This window comes from Bos indicus, chromosome X, assembly GCF_029378745.1.
Source record: "Bos indicus isolate NIAB-ARS_2022 breed Sahiwal x Tharparkar chromosome X, NIAB-ARS_B.indTharparkar_mat_pri_1.0, whole genome shotgun sequence".
In the NCBI taxonomy this organism is placed as follows: domain Eukaryota; kingdom Metazoa; phylum Chordata; class Mammalia; order Artiodactyla; family Bovidae; genus Bos; species Bos indicus.
In genome coordinates this window covers 82,920,353-82,927,895 of record NC_091789.1, presented here as the reverse complement: position 1 = coordinate 82,927,895, position 7,543 = coordinate 82,920,353, and the positions used below count along the sequence as shown (strand labels likewise).

At 43.7% G+C, this 7,543-nt stretch overlaps 1 long non-coding RNA gene across 2 annotated transcripts in view; it reads right to left on the bottom strand.

Annotated features, from left to right (window-relative positions):
* Nucleotides 1–2,539, bottom strand: part of LOC109555238 (uncharacterized) — a 38,018-nt gene extending 35,479 nt beyond the window's left edge. Inside the window, exon 1 of one of the 2 annotated variants that reach the window (XR_002180242.2) lies at nucleotides 1,561–2,539. This is a non-coding gene — a long non-coding RNA (uncharacterized lncRNA). The other variant, XR_002180241.2, reaches the window with a different exon arrangement.
* Nucleotides 2,540–7,543: the final 5,004 nt, after the last annotated feature.

Genomic DNA, 7,543 nt, shown 5'->3' with positions numbered 1-7,543 from the left:
ACCTGAGAGGACCTTCAAATATTCCTTTTCACATTCGGTCATAAAGTTAAATTTTTAATTAATTACTTCTATGCTATAAGACTCTTCAAATATCCAAAGGGAAGTAGTCTATGAAGTCAATTTCAAAGTAAAAAAAAAAAAAAAAAATTCTTAGTGGTTTATTATTTGACTTTAATATCTAAATACAAAAAAAGCTTGAGAGGTTTATTAAAAAAAAAAACAACTGAAAACTTTAAGGAATTTTAAAGGAACCCAAATATGAAAACCCATTAAATGTAATTAAAATGAATTCTACAAATAAGTCCCTAAACACATTTCCATACTAGTCACTTAAGGCTGAAATCGAACACTAGCAAACCACATAATCAAACTATGTATGACTGACATCCAATAAATAAATAGAAATCAAAATCCGACCCCAGTATTAGCCACGGGGTAGGTGTTCCTCTTGAGGAAGGCAGGGATTCCTCTTCTGCCAACAGTTGGCCAACGATCATCTGCGATCCATTCTGGTCCTTGCCACGACTCACCGCCAAGTTCACACTTAGCAGGCATGGCGCACTGCCCCTGGCCACAACGCAGAAGAGCAGGGGGCGGGGAAGGGGGAAGTGGGGGAAGGGCTTCGGCCACGGCACCAATGCAGAGGAATGGCGTGAGGTTCTGCCTGCACAACCTAATATCCAGCACTGCAAGTGGCAATGAGGGAGGGGAGGGAGCCAGTGAGAGGGGAGGGAGGAGGTGGAAAGGCCAAATGTCCTTGGAAAGACTTTGGTACCACCCACTGAGATTAGTACAAATGTGGCCAATCCTGACTGGCTGAATAGAGACGGTAGCGAGGTGCTATGCTAACTCATCTAATTCCATCCTCCACTAACTGGCTGTGACCGATTCTACCACCCTTTCTGATTGGGTGGGACACGCGGCAATCTAACATTGCCAATCCCTCCTTTCACTTTGTCCGCGGCAAAGCACGCCATCTTTAACAATGCGGCAGGCCCTCCTGATGCAAAGCCCGCCAAGAATGTAACGGTCAAACACCCCTGCCACGATATCCACGTGACAAACTGCCATGATATCCACATGACAAGGTCAGCCATATTGTCCCTGCAGCAAAACCTATCAGGAAATGCACACGGCAGAGACAAAAGCCCGCCATGTTTTAGACTGCGGCAAGTACTTAAGCGGCCATCTTTTACTATGTAACAGAATATTTCTACCGCCATGCTGCACACTAGAACAAAGACACCCATGATGTGGCTTCCCGCCATTGGAACACTGCGGCAAAATGGATCCGCCATTTTGAACACTCTAACAAAGCAGAGAGCCATGCTAAGCAATGCTGCAAGGTCAAAATCGCCATTTTGAACACTGCGCCTAATTCTTCTCCCGCTCATTTTCCATTAGACCCTTGTAATATGACATAGGATGATCCTATGTTTTCCCACCTCATGATACCACAATTCATGCCAAGCTCCTAACATGATCCAAGTCAGCTTATTCAAAACATTTAACTCATGCAATGCATACCATTTCCTTTGCCTGTCGCATTATTCATCTTACCTTCCTAGTGATACTTAGCACAGTTACCCCTCAGCCAAGCTGGGCGGCAAATCTGAAGTGGCCGCCATCTTTCCTCCCCAGCCTAACCAACCCTCTAGCCTAACTGCAAAGTCATCTCCCAGCCAAAGCCGTAGGTCCACTCACACAACACAAACGATTAGCAGCAAAATTTTGTAGACATTCCAGATAGTACAACGAACCACAAAACCCAACACTTTTCCAACCATATAAAGCCCCGATGGGTGGTGTAAAACAAAAATCTAAGCAGGTATCCGCGGCCCCGATGGGCAAGGAAAAAAAATTAAAGCAGGTATCCGAGGCCCCGATGGGCAAGAAAAAAAAAATTAAAGCAGGTATCCGAGGCCCCGATGGGCAAGGAAAAAAAAAAAACAACACATTTAAAAAAGAGGCAGGTATCCATTGCCCCGATGGGCCAGGTTAGGGAGAGAGGGGGTACACAGCAGGTATCCGAGGCCCCGATGGGCTAAGGGGGAAAAAAAAAATTAAAAGCAGGTATCCGTGGCCCCGATGGGCAAATTAAAAAAAAATAAAATAAAAGGCAGGTATCCATGACCCCGTTGGGTAAAAAATAATAACAATAATAATATATCTATCTACCTATCTATATACACACTAAAACCAGGTATCCACAGCCGCGATGGGCAAATAATATAGAAAAGGAGGAGAAAAAGAAAAAGAAACCACAAAAAACCCAGAGGAGGCAACCAAAAATCATTCCAAAGAAAACGTCCTTTAAAATGGAAAATTGCCTAAAAATATCCCCAAGTATCTGTAAAATACTGAGAAGGTGTCAAGAAAATACTAGAAGAAAGTTCAGGTTTTTAAAAATATTTTATGAATTTTTGGTGTAATTTTTTCCAAGAAATATGCCATAAGGCATGGTTGGGGTCTGGAAAATGTTCCAGAAAGAACCACACAGGCAAAGAAATCCAATATTAATAAGCTTCCATCTCGGGAAAAGAAGAAATATGGCGGTCGCAGCAAAGTGCAGCGCTTTAAGAAGTGAGAGGGAGGGGACTGAGGGCGGAGGGAATAGAAGAGGAGTGGCCTAGAAGATTGAAAGCCAGACATATTTGTAGTTTAGCCGGTTCAAAAATTTACCCAGTAACAAGAAAAAGAGAGTTCAAGAAAATAGCAACATACTAAAAAGAACATTATACTGGAAGTAGGCTTCATTTCTAGTCCAGGAGCCATGACTTCAAAGGGTTTTCAATGGGTTCGTGTCTGTAAAATAGGGACGTTAAGTAAATCAAATTAGATAACTGATGCTAAAATTCTCCCAAACAGTGTAACAAATGAAAAGGTTTTAGTTTAATTTGGTTTTGAAATAGGAGGAAGGAGGGGGGTAGAGCTTTGATATGTTAATAAACTATCCAAATACCTCATTTAGTCAGAATGAATAACTTGTCCACCAGACATAGGAACCAAAGAAGCTAGGAAGGGGCAATACATTAAGGTTAGAACCCTCTTCAGGGGACTTTCCCTTCCGTTATCTAATGTGATAGTGAAGGTTTAGTCGGAAAAGAGACCCATAAAGGTTACATGATGTGCTCAAAGTCACATACTGTAATTCTGAGTCAGTGTATTTTCTACTCCAGCACTGCATTTCTGTGGCCCCTGAAAATAGAAGAATGGAAGTGTTTCTAAGTGAGCAAGAGAGAGGAAAGAAAAATCATTTCACAGAATGCTGATTTAGCCCCTAACCAATCTATATTACTTGTAACTTTTAAACTGTGAACCCTTAATCTTCAGTATTTTTTCTACTTACTCCGTGAATCTGACAACCCCAACACTGAAGCAGTCATAGGAATACAGTAGTGAAGTTCACCCGCTGCCAGTAACTGGTAGGAAAATGTTCATATAAAAGCCAAAGCCGCCCCCAGAAACATAGCTATTTTGGTGAGAAGCAATTAATCTCACAAACTGTCCTATATAGTTTATCAGAGAAATAACAGAGAACCTGAGGGAAACAACTAACTATTCCACACAACTCCTAGAAAATCAAAGGATACATTGCCCTCGAAGTGGCTGAACTGGAAAGTGTAACTTAACCCAAATACTAACAGGTAACTATGCCCTCCCCAGTACTCTTGCCTGGAAAATCCCATGGGTGGAGGAGCCTGGTAGGACGCAGTCCATGGGGTCGCTAAGAGTCGGACAGGACTGAGCGACTTCACTTTCACTTTTCACTTTCATGCATTGGAGAAGGAAATGGCAACCCACTCCAGTATTTTTTCCTGGAGAATCCCAGGGACGGGGGAGCCTGGTGGGCTGCCGTCTATGGGGTCGCAAAGAGTCGGACACGACTGAAGTGACTTAGCAGCAGCAGCAACTATGCCCTCCAGTCTCCAGGTAAGTTATAAAGTATGGAAAATTTTCTTCCTTAAAGGAAACACTCCATCTTCGAAGTGCTCTTGGTTCACACAAAATGGTACTCTGACTTGTCATTCCAAATAAGGAATATTACATTGTAAAAGTGGCATAATTTTCCACTGAACCCTTCCTGAACACTTAGAAGCAAATGCCTTCAAACAAATCTGCTATGCTTTCCAGATTTGGGGGCAAGAAATGGGATTCATATATATGATATATGTACTTCTGTAAGTCTTTAAGATTTCACCTTAATTTAATCTTTCACAAGTTTCTAATGAGACAAATAGAGAAAAAGAGTCTTTCATTGCATAGAGTGGTAAATTGAGGTTGAAGAATGTTGTTTTCTTTGCTAGTGGCGGTTTAGTCGCTAAGTCGTGTCCAACTCTTTGAGACCCCATGGACTATAGCCTGCCATGCTTCTCTGTCCATGGGATTTTCCAGGCAAGAATACTGAAGTGGGTTGCCATTTCCTTCTCCAGGGGATTTTTCCCCACCCAGGGATTGAACCTGGGTCTCCTGCTTTGCAAGCGGATTCTTCACCAACTGAGCTACCAGGGAAACCATACCTGTAAAAGGCAATAAATAGCAACAACCACTTTGATAACGTTCAGTCAGCAGAAAGAAATGATTTGATTATATAAGTAGTTATTATATAACACCTGTGATTTCAATCTAGACTAATCAGCAGGAGGTAAATAGCAAGTCAACTGTAACCAGAAGCAACACTATGAAGAGCAGTCCTAAGCTCCTTCTGTATAGGACACTAACTAATAGTATCATCCTGAATCTGACCTCATTATAGAATTTAACCTGTTTCAACTTACTGTGTCTTTTACACAGGCTACCAATAATTAGGGTAACTAGGCCTGTCCAATTGCATTTTCTACAATTGTGGAAATGTTCTATACTTTTTAGACCTTGGATTAGGGAAAATTTTCTAAAACAAACCTCAAAAAGCATCAAATACAAAAAAATTGATAAATTTGAATTTTTGAAATCAAAACCTTTTGTTTCACCAAAACACCTTAAAAGGTGAAAAGACAAGTTATAAATTGGTTGTCCTGGAGTTCTGCAGCTAGGCCCTGGTTCCAAGAGGGTCTCCAGCTGCTGCAGCTGCTGCTAAGTCGCTTCAGTCATGTCCGACTCTGTGCGACCCCATAGACGGCAGCCCACCAGGCTCCCCATCCCTGGAATTCTCCAAGCAAGAACACTGGAGTGGGTTGCCATTTCCTTCTCCAATGCGTGAAAGTGAAAAGTGAAAAGTGAAAGTGAAGTCGCTCAGTCGTGTCCGACCCTCAGCGACCCCATGGACTACAGCCTACCAGGCTCCTCCATCCATGGGATTTTCCAGGCAAGAGTACTGGGGTGGGGTGCCATTGCCTTCTCCGAGGGTCTCCAGACTGATAGATTATTCCCATTGGCTGTCACAGTAATCTTTCATGCGATCGGGTGAGATTAGGCCCCCAATTGGTGTTGACATGCTAATTTGGAGTATTCTCATTCACATCAGCGGAGAAGGCAATGGCAACCCACTCCAGTACTTTTGCCTGGACTATCCCATGGATGGAGGAGCCTAGTAGCCTGTAGTCCATGGGGTCGCTAAGAGTCGGACACGACTGAGCAACTTCACTTTCACTTTTCACTTTCACGCATTGGAGAAGGAAATGGCAACCCACTCCAGTGTTCTTGCCTGGAGAATCCCAGGGACGGGGAGCCTGGTGGGCTGCCGTCTATGGGGTTGCACAGAGTCGGACACGACTGACGCGACTTAGCAGCAGCAGCAGCAGCATTCACATCAGACACAGGACATTTTACGGCTCTAGATTACCAAGGTCCGATGCCAAGACTTGGGCTAAAAGAAATGCAGAAGACACAAACAGTTTCTAAAGAGCCTTTGTTCTGGAAGTAGTAAGTGTTGCTACCTTTTTCTAATAAGGGAAGACGTGAAATTAGACAAGTATGGTTCATTTGACAATAAAAAACATGAAGAAATGGTTTGGAGACCTAAAAATGAAGAGATGGTACTCAGCCCTTATGGAGAATTTCCATATGAACTGTTGAATAAACAAGTATGTAAGTACCTCTTCTCTACCCATCATTCTAAAGCTTCATTGCTAAATCACTACATCTCTCTTGGGCCAATGAGTTTTATAGAAATAACTACTTATATAGAAAGGTAAGCCCCCGAAATGCTTAGGGCCCATCATACCCTGCAGCAACCCAGCACTCTCTTGCTGTTTATCAATTTCAGGGTTTATTTATCCCTTCCTGTTGCCTCCCTCCCCCACTTTCAGCCCACTTCACTTTCTTCCTTTCACAGCCTGGCTTTGCCTTCAGTTCTGCTTGACTTCATTTGATAAAACTGTTGGGATCACAGGTGTGGAAACTGAGATACTAGAAGGAAAAGTGACTTGCTGAAAGTCAGGGTTGGACAGAAATGGGATATTCTCAGAATATTTTCTGGGGCTGTACCCTAGCTGTGCCCACTCCCTCTACTTTGGTTCTCCCAAATGTAGGACACACAGCAGGAATTACATGGGGCAGGGGAGGATTCAAGTGCTCTTTTAAAAAGACTTCTATTATTTTACTTCTACTGCTGCTGCTGCTAAGTCGCTTCAGTCGTATCCGACACTGTGCAACCCCATAGACAGCAGCCCACCAGGCTCCCCGTCCCTGGGATTCTCCAGGCAAGAACACTGGAGTGGGTTGCCATTTCCTTCTCCAATGCATGAAAGTGAAAAGTGAAAGTGAAGCTGCTCAGTCGTGTCCGACTCTTAGCGACCCCATGGACTGCAGCCTACCAGGCCCCTCCGTCCATGGGATAGTCCAGGCAAAAGTACTGGAGTGGGTTGCCATTGCCTTCTCCCATTTTACTTCTAGGCTTTTTATTTTGTTAACCTATACCTCCTCTCCCCTGCTCTCATAGTTCGAAGGTGAGGGGGAGGGGCAGGCAGGAACTACCTGATTGAGCCACCAGATGGCAGCATGGAATAATCAAAGAAACACTGAGTCGCTTGGGGGAAAAGAGCCAACGTCTTACACCAAGCTCCGCTAAGGTCTGAGTCAAAAAGGAAAACCTCTTGTACAGGTTCAGTTAAGAGTGAAAGAAAAGTACTCAACTACCTCTAATCTGAACAGCCCACCTTAATGGGAGTTTGTCCATGGCTTCGACTCGTGCCATTTAAAGAGGACTTTGGTAAAGCATTCAGAGTCGAATTAGCAGGTAGATGGGGAAGTGAGTAGTTAAAGGAACCAGGACATATTATGGAAAAGGGAATACTTGAGGAAGAACTCTTTACAACTCAGAAGAACTGTCTGCAGTGGGAGAGAAATGATTAATCTTCTGTGTAGTTCCGTGCTGTGCTGTGCTTAGTCGCTCAGTCGTGTTCAACTCTTTGTGACCCCATGGACTGTGGCCTGCCAGGCTTCTCTGACCATGGGATTTTCCAGGCAAGAATACTGGAGTGGGTTGCCATACCCTCCTCCAGGGGATCTTCCCAACCCAGGGATGGAATCCAGGTCTCCCACATTGCAGGTGGAGTCTTTACCATCTGAGTCACCAGGGAGAGCCCAAAAATACTGGAGTGGG